The sequence below is a fragment of the Pezoporus occidentalis genome, unplaced genomic scaffold (assembly GCF_034315485.1).
Source record: "Pezoporus occidentalis ecotype Australia unplaced genomic scaffold, CSIRO_AGI_Poc_V1 ctg250, whole genome shotgun sequence".
NCBI lineage: Eukaryota > Metazoa > Chordata > Aves > Psittaciformes > Psittacidae > Pezoporus > Pezoporus occidentalis.
The window spans coordinates 495,977-508,062 of record NW_026914395.1 but is presented as its reverse complement, the minus strand read 5'-3'; the positions used below and the strand labels follow the sequence as shown (position 1 = coordinate 508,062).

The following is a 12,086-nucleotide window of genomic DNA, read 5'->3' as shown; positions in this document are numbered from 1 at the left end:
CACCCTCAGGGCAGGATGTCCTATCCACAGCAGCAGATCAGACCAGTACATCAGGCTGGGATCCTGCCACCAGTTTGGGCAGTAATGGTGGCAAGTCACTCCATCTAACTCAAGCTGAGCACAGAGACACTTAACTTACGATCTGGGCTTCATGTCTCTTCAAAGGAGAGAGATGAGCATCTCCAGCACACAGGCCAGCTTGCCTAACACTTCAATTGCTCTCAGGACACTCCTGGCTTTACCCTTTAAGTAGAGCAGCAGCAGCTCTAGTCCATAAGTAGGCACTTCAGGCAATAGGCTGCTCAAAGCTGGGCAGACAGATCACTGGCTCCAGCAGGCTTTCCTTCAGAGCCCAACCCAGCAGCTTGTCGCTGGGTATGGCTCAGTTTTCATCCCCAGGGTACAAATGAGCTTAGGGGTGGAGTGGTTAAGCTGCTAACAAAGGACTTTTACCCTAATCCGGTCCTATACAAAAGGCATGGAGAAGAGCAAGCAGAAAAGACAACCCACCAAGAACTAACCAGCAGGAGCTGGTTCTGTGCTTGAACTCAAATTCCTTCAAATGAGGGAAGTTAATTCCAGCAGCATTTAGGAAAACATTTAGGAGACACTTGGATGCACATAGTGGGAATTTACTGCCCAGGCCATGCCTCTAATCTACCCCCAGTCCCCCTAAGCAGAGGATGAAGGAATTAATGACTGCTTTTCTCCATGAGGATAACTTGGATCAGACACCAACTAAGAGGGAACAATGAATTAGAGTAGTTTATGTTCACCTCAGCAGTGGAGATTCCCATGGTTTGGTCAGAGAGTCTGCTTCAGCATGGCCCTTTACTCCATCATTCCTCATGGATTTCATTAGGGAAGCCTTAATTATAGACACAGCCTTATGTCTTGGAGAATTGAAGGTGCCTTGACCTGGTGTTTGCACTTAGCCAAGCAGGTATGGGACTGCTTAACCTGGCACTTGAGCTGGTATTGCTCTCTGAACATAGTTGCTTGGGAACACCAAGTGTAGTGATGCCAAGGGGAAATGAGGGGTTAACTGGTGGTTTAGTCACCCTCTACCATTTCATCCCACCTATCTCCTTCCTAGCTGCAATGCTCTTTCTCCCTTGCCTGAGCATACCCACGCACCAGAGCATGTTCCTGCCTCACTTTCCCCTCTTCCCAGTCAGTTTGAGTTTCCAGGGGTGCCTAAACTACGCAGTCAGCCTCAGACATCACCTTTGGATGCAGATGAATTAAAGCAGATGCTTTCCTTTTTGACATTTCCTGTAATTCAGGAGATGCTTCTGATTTCAGGGGAGCCCTTTACGGATATGGATGGCAGTGAGCCTTTAACCAAAGTGCCAGTCCTGACCTGCGTTGGCATCACAGGAATGGGCAAATCTTACACCAAGAGAATGCATTTTCATTCCTTTGAGTCCTCAGAGCAATCAAACTCAATGCAAAGATCTAATGACTTCTCCTCTCTGAGCATCCTGCTCTGAAGCCTCTGCTTTCCTCAGTACCAGGATGAGCCAGTGCAGCAGTGTCTGTGTCCCCATCTCAGCAGTGGGTTTCTCTTGGTGGTTTGTTAGGGTTGTTTCTCATTGCATCAACTGCAAGAGCATTTAGAGCATGAGTGCTGCTTGGCTGTTAGTCCTTATTGCTGTTCTAGGGCATCATTGTCACCTCCTGTCTGCTGAAGTCACCACAAAGCAATGTGACCTCTCCCTCTGCACCAGTGACAGGCCACTATCAGGGCTGGCTTTCCCAAACAAGACCATTTGCAGACAGAGCGAGTTCTGCCATGGTTTATCTGTAGTGGGACAAGAGCCAAGAGGAGGAGGGAGACCTGCCCTTAAACTGCCTTTAACTCTCTGCTCCCTGGGTCCCATTTGCCTCAAGTCTGGCAAGTTGTCAGAGGGTTTGGAGTGAAAAGGTCTCGTGTCCAGTTCCTGCTGCTGCTTTGAAGTTCCCACATCAACATGAGAGGCTGCACAGTGACACAGATGGCAGGCAGAAATAACCATGGCTGCTAACAGTCGCTTCCCTCCTCCCTTGGCTCCTCTTTCATAGTGCTCTACAGACAGATGAGGTTTAGACCACAGAAAGCTGCAAAGCTCCACTTGATTTTCATGTAATTCTCCCTAACGTGTGATCTCACAGCAATGCTTTGGAAGCAGATCCCTGAGGATTGTCCCTCTTTGAGGGGGGCTTGAATCCTTGGTGGGATTTTCTCTTAGGTTTCTTGGCTTATTGAGCCTCATGCCTGCAGCTGATGCTGTAGGGACAGGATTGCCCGGAACTTAACCCAGAGGAAACCTGAGTTCAGCAGAGCCACTGTATGTGGCCCACAGAGGGACTTGGGAAGTGCGGCCATCCTCGAGGGAAACATCTCTGCATCAGCTGGAGTCCCTCCCTGAACACCACCGTGTGTTGCAGATAAATCATGGAATGGTTTGGGATGAAGGGACCTTAAAGCTCCTCCAGCCCCAACCCCTTCCACTGGAGCAGCTTGCTCCAAGCCCCTGTGTCCAACCTGGCCTTGAGCACTGCCAGGGATGGGGCAGCCACAGCTTCTCTGGGCACCCTGTGCCAGCGCCTCAGCACCCTCCCAGGGAAGAGCTTCTGCCTAAGAGCTCAGCTCAGTCTCCCCTCGGGCAGGTTCTAGTAAGAAGTGCAGCAGCAGCAGCAGTGGGCAGAGCTGGGATTAGCAAGAACCAGGGAAAGAGCATCATTCAGGAAGCTGGAAGCGCGGTGAGATCAAGCGTTAAACAAAGAGCTTTACTTTTATTGTTATAATGCAAAATTAGAAGTTTATTTATTCCTTTTGTGCCTCATACCATGAATTCAAGGTGCCCAAACCACCTTAATTCTTTGTTTCCACTCGGTGCTTGATGTGCTCTATGAGGAACAGGCAGTTCTGAGTGAATGGCCCCTAATCCAGCCAAGAGGCTGGGTGCTGGTGCCTCACATCTGGTTTGTAACAGTCAATGCTTACACTGAATTGCAGATGTTGATGCCTGACTGTGCCCAGCTGAGGTCAGGCCAGCTCAACTACATGATCCCATTACAGCAGAAGGGGTGTTTTACATCCCACAGTGTATTAATGGTGGTAACCCATGTTCTCTGTAGATGAAGGACTTCAGTGGCAAGGTCAGTGGGTGGTTATGCAAACCTGCAGGAGGTATTGAGCAGCTCTGTCCTGGTAAATCCAGGTCAGCTGGAAACCTTCCCTGTGCTGTGTCCATGTACCCAGTGGACATTAGAGCAGGGACAAAACATGGAGTGCCTGGGAGTAAACAGGAGCAAAGTTTGTACCAAGAACCCAAGTTACAGACTCTGGATGAGCATTGGCTTGGAGGACAGAGTTAGTGGCAAAAAAGGAGGGTGATCAATGTAACTGAGCCCCACATAAGAGATGGCAGTGTTCAAGGCCAGGTTGGACAGAGCCTTGGGGGCCATGGTTTAGTGCGAGGTGTCCCTGCCCATGGCAGGGGGTTGGAACAGGATGAGCTTAAGGTCCTTTCCAACCCTGACTATTCTGTGATTCTATGACGAGCCTTGAGGAGATGCATCTGGAGCGATGCCCCCTCAGGGGCTATCAGGGCTGGTCAGTAACTTCCTACCAGGAGGTAGCAGCCTCCCAGTGAGTTTGGGGTTTTTCCCTTTGAACAGCCCGGATTTGACAACCACCACCCATGCACCCAAAACGTGTCAGCTTCAGCCCTTCATAAACCCAAACTGCAGCCCTCCTTCAAGCACTTCCAACCAGAAAACGTTCATGCTCTGGTTTTCAATAGTGACTCCACTTCGATATGGTGTAAGGTTTGGGAAATGAGGGTTGAAACAGAGGGGTCTGCAAAACACAAGCCACCAGCCCCTCCAGGAACGTAAAAATATCATCCCATTAACAAGCTGATAGTATGGGATTTCCATCCAGTGGGAAACCCTGTGCCAGGTCACTTCCCCTCCTGCCATCGATCTTCCATGTCCCAAAGCACAGCAGGTATCTAGAGCAGCAGCAAACATCATAGAATCATAGAATAGTCAGGGTTGGAAAGGACCTTAAGATCATCCAGTTCCAACCCCCTGCCATGGGCAGGGACACCTCACACTAAACCATGGCACCCAAGGCTCTGTCCAACCTGGCCTTGAACACTGCCAGGGATGGAGCATTCACAACCTCCCTGGGCAACCCATTCCAGTGCCTCACCACCCTCACAGGAAAGAATTTCCTCCTTAGATCCAATCTAAACTTCCCCTGTTTCAGTTTGAACCCGTTACCCCTTGTCCTGTCACTGCAGTCCCTAATGAAGAGTCCCTCCCCAGCATCCCTATAGCCCCCCTTCAGACACTGGAAGCTGCTCTGAGGTCTCCCCGCAGCCTTCTCTTCTCCAGGCTGAACAGCCCCAACTTCCTCAGCCTGTCTTCATACAGGAGGTGCTCCAGCCCCTGAGCATCCTCGTGGCCTCCTCTGGCCTTGTTCCAACAGTTCCATGTCCTTTTTGTGTTGAGGACACCAGAACTGCACACAATGCTCCAGGTGAGGTCTCACGAGAGCAGAGCAGAGGGGCAGGATCACCTCCTTGGACCTGCTGGTCACGCTGCTTTGGATGCAGCCCAGGACACGGTTGGTTTCTGGGCTGTGAGCGCACACTGAAGCCGGCTCATGTTCATTTTCTCATCAACCAACACCCCCAAGTCCTTCTCCTTGTGCTGCTCTGAATCTCTTCTCTGCCCAACATCCCCACCTTCCCTGCTCCTGGGCTTTGTGGGGCCCATGTTCCCCCAACCACGAACACCCGGATTTCCCTCCCCACCGCAGATGCTGCTCATGTGCTTGCCTTGCAGCCAGCAGCCTCCGTGTGCGTGGCACCGCTTCCACCGCTAACGTCTATTTATGGCCCTGAAAGCCTCCAGCACCTTCCGAGCCGTTGGAGGCGCCGAGCGGAGCGTGGCGGGGCTTTCATCCTGTGCCTCAAACAACAAGGGATAAATGTTTACCCGGAGTGCAGGCCTGGAATCCCTGGAGAGCGTCCAGCGAGGCGCGGAGCAGGGCCCGCCGCGCACACAGCGCCGCGCTCGGCCCACCAGCAGCCTCCTGAGGGACGGCAGCTTCGCGGCTCTGGGTTCAGCTGCAGCTGGGGGTGCGTTTCCAGAGCAGCTCCAGGGAACTGACCCTGCCGCTCCGGCTGACGTCAGCAGGAGGGGGGCAGGCAGGGCCTGTGTGCTGCAGGACGGAGGAGGTCGGAAGGGCTCGGCTTCCGATGCAAACCGGTGCCGGAGGTTGGCGCAGGAAGGAGCACGAGCAGAAACCAGCGCTCCCCAGGGCAGGTACGGAGCTACCAAAGAACATACCTGTTTGCTCAAGGTTCAAGAGACAAGGAGAGGCCATCAGTGTTCACACGCCGTGTAGACGAGGCCCTCGGCGGCGTGGCTTAGTGGTGGCCTTGGCAGTGCTGGGGAACGGTTGGACTTGATCTTAAAGGTCTTTTCCAACCTGGTTGATTCTATGATTCTCTGCTCTGCTGTTACATTGGAAGTTGGCCTTGGATTGGCAAGATGAGGTCCCAAGGGCTTGACTTGAATAGCATCATCCTCCCTGGTCCTTCCTGCAACCCACAAGTGGAGCCCACCACCATGCTATGGGCAACTCAGATCCCCAATGCACATCTTAGTACCACCAAAACAGGGAGTTTAGTCCTCATGCAGAATTAGTGCCTTAATATAGGACTCGACACAGTTGTCTTCATCCCTCTGGAGTGATGGAAAGCCTTTGCCTGGCACGACATGGCCAAATACTGTTAACATTGGAAAAGAGAGGGATTATGTGAGAAAGGATGAAGAGAAATGTACTTGGACTGAAGGAACGCGGGGAAGGACTCCAGGAATGTTCAGGGAATGGTTGTTTAGTCTAGCAAATGAAGGCAGAAAGTGATGGAGCAAGAATCAGTGCGTTGAAGAGAGAATGTATTGAAGAGAGCTGGGCTGGTTCAGCCTGGAGAAGAGAAGGCTCCTTAAGGGGAGACCTGAGAGCAGCTCCAGTGCCTAAAGGGGCTGCAGGAAAGCTGGAGAGGGGCTTGGGACAAGGGTCTGTAGGGACAGGCCAAGGGGAATGGCTTGAACCTGCCCGAGGGGAGACTGAGATGAGCTCTGAGGAGGAAGTTTAAAATGACTTTAAAGCCCACCAGTGTCTTGTCATCCTGCACAGAGAGAAGGTGTCTGCAGTACAAGATGTGCACTGCATAGTGATAGTGCAAACCAGGACAGAGAGTTGGGTACCAGCACTGAGAGCACAGGGCTGTCAAACAGCCCCTTGAAACCATCAGCAATCCACATAGAGCTGCTCTGGAGCCGGGTCAGACTTGTAAACCAGAGGACATTACACGGTTTGTACCCCACCTGCAGCTCTGTAGTGCTGGTGCTTCCAGTAGTATTAAATCTCAGCAGTGTGCTGCAGCAGCACTGAGCACCCCTCAGCAGCAGGATACGGCCAGCCCCATCCATTGCACACATAAGGACAATGAAAGATGTCTTCAGGAACAGCCTTGGAATCTTCAGTACGTCAGGTATGATTTTAGTGCAGTTCCACATTGGATAACTGTGGCTGTGCCCTGGAATGATTCCTTTAGAGGTGTCCTTTCTGTGCAAGCCACGCTTGCTATCACCTCGCCTGCTTTGTGGTATTTCATCTGTTTTCCACTTCATATCCCCCCTCTGCCCTTTCTTGGGAGCTTTGGGTGCAGAAAATGTGCACCAGCAAAAGGCGGCTCTGTGGCTTTAAACATGGATGCAGGAAAATGCCAGCTCAGCAGTTCTGAGCAGCCCCCAGGCATATGGCAGCTAGAGGGGAAAACAGGTCTGCTTTTCTCAGTTAAACCCAACATATCTGGGTCTGGATGCAGCCACAGAGCAGCTCTGCTCAGGGCTTGGTTTCTTCACTAGAGAAAAGCTGATGCACTCGCTTGCCCTTGGAGAACAGAAGTGCTGCACCCCCGACACAGGAGAGGACCACAGAGCCCTGTCCCAGATCAGCCCCTTCTCCTCTTGCTCCAGGTGCTGCTCAGGCACACAGGAAAACACGTAAGGATGGGGTTTGGGACAAGAGGAAAGTATTCCAGTGTAACTCAGACTCACACATTCAGCTCCCATTGGATTTGTCAGGTGGTTACATGGCTGTGGTGCAGTGGTGCCTCTGGAGCAGTCCCAGCAGTGCAGGAAGGGCAGGCTGAAACTCAGACATCTTTAATTTACTGCTCAGCAGTTCCCTAAAGGCTCATAATCCCGCTGCTGTCTCTGCTCTTGTTCCACAGGAGAACGTGCTGAAGGTGGTGGATGAGAAGAGGAGCACGAGTTTGTCCTCCCTCTTTTACCTTCTATGAAATCAGCTTTCAGCACCTGCCCTGGGCCCCTCAGCACCCAGTCACAACACACGGGGTCCCCATCAGCACTCCCTGCTCCCAGGTTTGGCATCACCCGTTCCCAGCCGTACGCCAAAGGGCAGGGAAGGACACACACGCTCCCGAGCAACAAAGAAAACACCATCACTTCCCTTCTCTATTTATTTTGCCTCTCCCGCAGCTGTGTGGCAAGCCAATGACATGTCTACTGGATGCACTTTATCTTATTTAACTAATTGTGTTTAGAGCTAAGATTTAGGTTTCTGGGCACACCACCCCTTTCTCCCCCCCGAGGCTGGCAGGGCACTGCGGGTACCAGGACAGCCAGGCAGGGAGTGGGTGACTGACAAAGCAAGGCCTTAGGAGACAGGGTGAAGGGCGTTACGTTGTAGTTCGTAGCTGGGTGATCAAGTAGTGTTCAGAGCAGCTCCTGTGCTAGAGGTTTGTATGTGGTTGAAGTGTTGGCAGAGATGTGTGACGGTGGCGTGGGCCGCGGGGCACAAGGGGGACGGGGCGTTCTTGAGGGGGGGGTGCTTTCGACAAGCACACATCAACCACAGCATCAGCCTTTAAGGGCTCACTTTCCCCCTCCTCCTCTTAGATGTAGCAGGGCAAAGGCAGCGAGGCTGAAGCAGCACATCAGGAGACTGATTTTGCTAAGGGAAGCTGCTGCTAGGTGGAGCAGGGCTCATAGGCAGCTCAGCACAGCCCTGTGCCTGCTTCCTAACGCCAGGCAGGCTGCAGTACCTGCAGGTACCTGCAGTTCTTTGTGCCAGGCAGGGCTGGGAGGAGGACAGCACAAACACAATCATCTTCCTTCTCCACCCTGCACAAAGGAGATGGCAGCAGGGCCCAGGCCAAGCTGGAGCTGAAGGTCTGAGGCTTCCAACCAAATGCTTTCACCTTCCTGGTTGTGCCTTTCATAGCCTTGTGCTTGAATTAAGAGGGCATCGGTTTTGACCTGGCCTTAAAAGATACCTTTCAGAGGAAGGGTCTGGATGAGAATTAACCAACATAAACGTGCAAGAATCCCAGCTGCTTGGATTTCCGAGCTAAGAGATTCCCGGCAAACTGGGTCCTACCTGAAATAAGGTTACTGATTAAGGAGAAGGCAGAAGCCAGGCACACGGAATAACACAATGTAATATACAACAGCAGGCTCTTACCCTCTCTTGGAAATGCTGCTCTAAAGCTTGATGCAGGAGCAAACACATGCAGAGATTTACTGGGGTTCACTGCAGGATGCATCTGCTGACCTCGGGGTAAGGCTGGCACGTGTGGACTGAAACACTGTATGCTGGTTTAATAAACTAATGTTTGCACAGATAAACGTTCTGGTTTTCCACGTACCTGAGAGCCACAGCACCTGTCTCAGGAAGGACAATGGGAACTCCCTGGACGTGCCAAATTCAGGGGAGGTTACTGGCTTCAGACCAGGTATTATCAAGAAACAGCGTTTCCAGCAGAAACATCTTCATCCAGACTGGGTTTATTTGGACCTACCCAACAGATAAAAGCACAGATAGACAGAAGACAGATTGCAGACCCGCTCCAGGTCCTGGAGATGCTCCATCACTGGTAAAGGCTGCTTTTCCTTATCTGATTGGCTCAAAAACCTGCTTAGATTGCTTATATATTTTACTATTCATTTCTACATCAGGCCCCGACCTCAGCCTGGTCCCGACAGAGCGAGTCCTTACCAGCACACACCAGAACTGGTTTGCCTCGTGGTCCACACAAAACACAGTCTCGGATGAAGAGCTTGCTGCCCCTTGGCAACAGTTGGATACACAGTCAGGTAGATAGGTACTGACACTGCCCTGGTCCAGCCCTGCTGCTCTTCACTGCCCTAGGCTCCTTTCTGAAAGGAAAACCATCACTTTTCCCCCTTTCCCCCCACAAATCCAAGTAACTTTGCATATAATGACACCTAGGAAGTCTGTACCAAGCTCCAGGGCTGGGACTGCACAGGCAGTGCCTGTTCCAAGTGGCTTTTTCCTGCTCGTTCCTACTTTGCTCAGTGCACTTTGGCTGGTGCCTGGGTTGGCGTTTTCACAGAGAACTGGGGCTGCTTCTTCCTGACAGTAAGACTGCAAGGTTGGAAAGCTGATGTAGAGGGATTATTTATATGGAATAAAAGTCGTAATGAGGGAAAAGCTCCAGTTTCTTCACATCTCTCAGTCCCGCCCATCGAGTTTTCTGCCCTGAATCAGTAATCCCTGCCTTTTAGAGCAGCAGCTCCGATTCAGACCGCTCCCCCCTTAGGGAAGGGCCTAATCCACCCCAGGAGCTCCCAACCTGCACTTCTCCTTGCAGGCAGATGCGATGATGGCAGCTTGCAGAGTGCAGAGTCATCTGCCTGCAGAGGCACCTGATTGCTCCCAGCAGCAGTGGGGAGCTCAGGGATGTGGTGGAAGTCATTCCCCCTCTTCCAGACAACAGGCAAGCGGCAGCACCGCACCCAGAACACCTTGTTCTTTGCAGCAGATGAACGCTTGCTGCTGGACACCCCTCTGCTTGGCACAATTCAGCATCAGGTTGAGCGCAGCAGCTCTGCAGCGGATGCTCCTATCAAAATGGGTTTCAATACCAGCGAAATCAACTCTTGTGTAACGAGAGCCATTTAAAAACCCTCAAGCCAAGGACAAAGAACACATCCGGATAAAGTTGGAGATGATACTTCAGTTTCCAAAGCTGTACCAAGACAATCACTGCAGGAGGCAACCACACAAGAGCTTCTCAGCGGTGCCAGCCCTGTCTCAGCAGTCTCATCCCTCCAGCAGCAGACCACAGGCAGGCCCTATACAGGGCCTTTCTGGAAGCAGAAAGAACAGCAGCATGCCCTGCTTTCCACACCAGCTCCCCTCCAGCTCAGGTGGTTGCTAATGGCCCAGGAGCCTGATCTAAACCGGCATTTAGTCAGGAATGTCTGTATTTAAAGCACACGGTACAGGAGTTGGTGCTTTTTATGTTGGGTGAAAGCTTCCGAAGTCAGTGAGAGGCACAGTTCCAGGTGAAGTTCCAGGTGTTGCCTGCTGCCTTCACTGTCCAGCGACTGGTGCAGAGCTCATGCACGGGAATGCCGCAGCCGTTCCCGGCTCACACCGGCTTAGTGCAGCGACCCCAGAGCAGCCCAGCTCTGCGCTCTGCCCAGCGCACAGCCCAGCATCACCTTGATGCTCCAGCTCAGGTACGACTGTTTCTCACCCCTTTCCCCTCTGCACACACTTGGTACCTGCAGGACTCAGGCAGGCATCCCCCCCACACCCCTGTGCATGACCCTTCCACAGCAGCCCTGAGACGAGCTTTGACTCCTCTGAAGAGATCCCTGATGCCCAGAAGCAGCCATTGGTGGTCACCACCACCACACCAAGAGGCTGCATCAAAGCCACACTCACAAATCAAGCCAAGAGTAAAGATACCACCTCATTCCTTGTCAGAAAGAGCCCAGCCCCAGGATTCCAGGATGAAGAGGGGTCGCACAACATCAGGGCAACCCACGCGAGAACGTGCATGGGGAAAAGGTGGCTTTTAGAAGCTGAAAGCAGGAGCCAGCTGCTGGAGTGCATTACATGCTCCAGTAACTTTTCCAGCTATTTCCCTTCCTTCTGATCCCTCTGCACGTGAGGTACACCACATGCATTCACTGAGCTCAGTGCGACAAGACCAGCGTGTGCAGGCAGAGGGCAAGTGGTGTGTGTCAGTAAATAGGTGTAAGCCCAGAGGCACCTACATGAAAGAACCAAGGTTTCTCTGATCCAGGTACACCTTTGACTGGACATCAGTTAAGTCCTCACCTTATTCCTTTTAGGGAATGCTTCCCATGGACAGAGCTTGCAGCTCAAATCCTCTTGTCAGGATCTATAAGGCAGAAGCTCTTCCCTGTGAGGGTGCTGAGGCACTGGCACAGGGTGCCCAGAGAAGCTGTGGCTTCCCCATCCCTGGCAGTGTTCAAGGCCAGGTTGGACACAGGGCTTGGAGCAAGCTGCTCCGGTGGTAGGGGTCCCTGCCCATGGCAGGGGTTGGAGCTGGAGGAGCTTTGGGATCCCTTCCCTCTCAAATAAGGCTGGAATTCTATGATCTAAGCAGAGGCCACATTACACAGGGCTGGAGGGTCACCCTTGTCATGAGAGCTGGACAAGGCAGCATCAGCACCAAGCTGCTCACAAGAAGGAGGAATTGGAATTCCTCCCCAAGACTCTCCTCAGCCAGAAAGGAGAAGCAGAACATGACCTGGTCCTCTCTCCATCCTCTCAAGTGGTTACCGTGATTAGGAGTGGAAAACTCAAAGCTGATGTACATCGACTTCTGGACCCCAGGCCCTAACTGATACAGGGACTCAAAGCTTGGGGGGAAACTTGGCATCGCAGAATTGTGAGCATGTTTTATCAGTAAAAAACTGCTATAAAAAGATAGAAGCACTATGCCACTATTCCAGCTCTGTTCTTACAATGATCATGCTTTTCTGGGAGCATCCCACAGCTGGAAGGTTTGAGACGCAAAGGCAAGGGCCTAAGATACTGCACTCACAACCTCCTCACCACCAGCTCCAAGGAAGGAGTTTTCCCTGCCCATGGCAGGGGGGTTGGAACTGGATGATCTTAAGGTCCTTTCCAACCCTAACTATTCTATGGTTCTATGAAGGAACATTAGGAATCGTGGTTACAGTGATTTCTATCTAGGAAGCAACACAAC

General features: G+C 52.1%; 1 protein-coding gene across 2 annotated transcripts in view; it reads left to right on the top strand.

Annotated features, from left to right (window-relative positions):
* Nucleotides 1-8,721, top strand: part of CCDC9B (coiled-coil domain containing 9B) — a 45,693-nt gene extending 36,972 nt beyond the window's left edge. For both annotated transcript variants that reach the window (XM_062623323.1, XM_062623322.1), the window contains one exon: nucleotides 7,305-8,721. The gene's annotated coding sequence lies outside the window, so the exon portion shown is untranslated. The remainder of the gene's footprint in view (nucleotides 1-7,304) is intronic.
* Nucleotides 8,722-12,086: the final 3,365 nt, after the last annotated feature.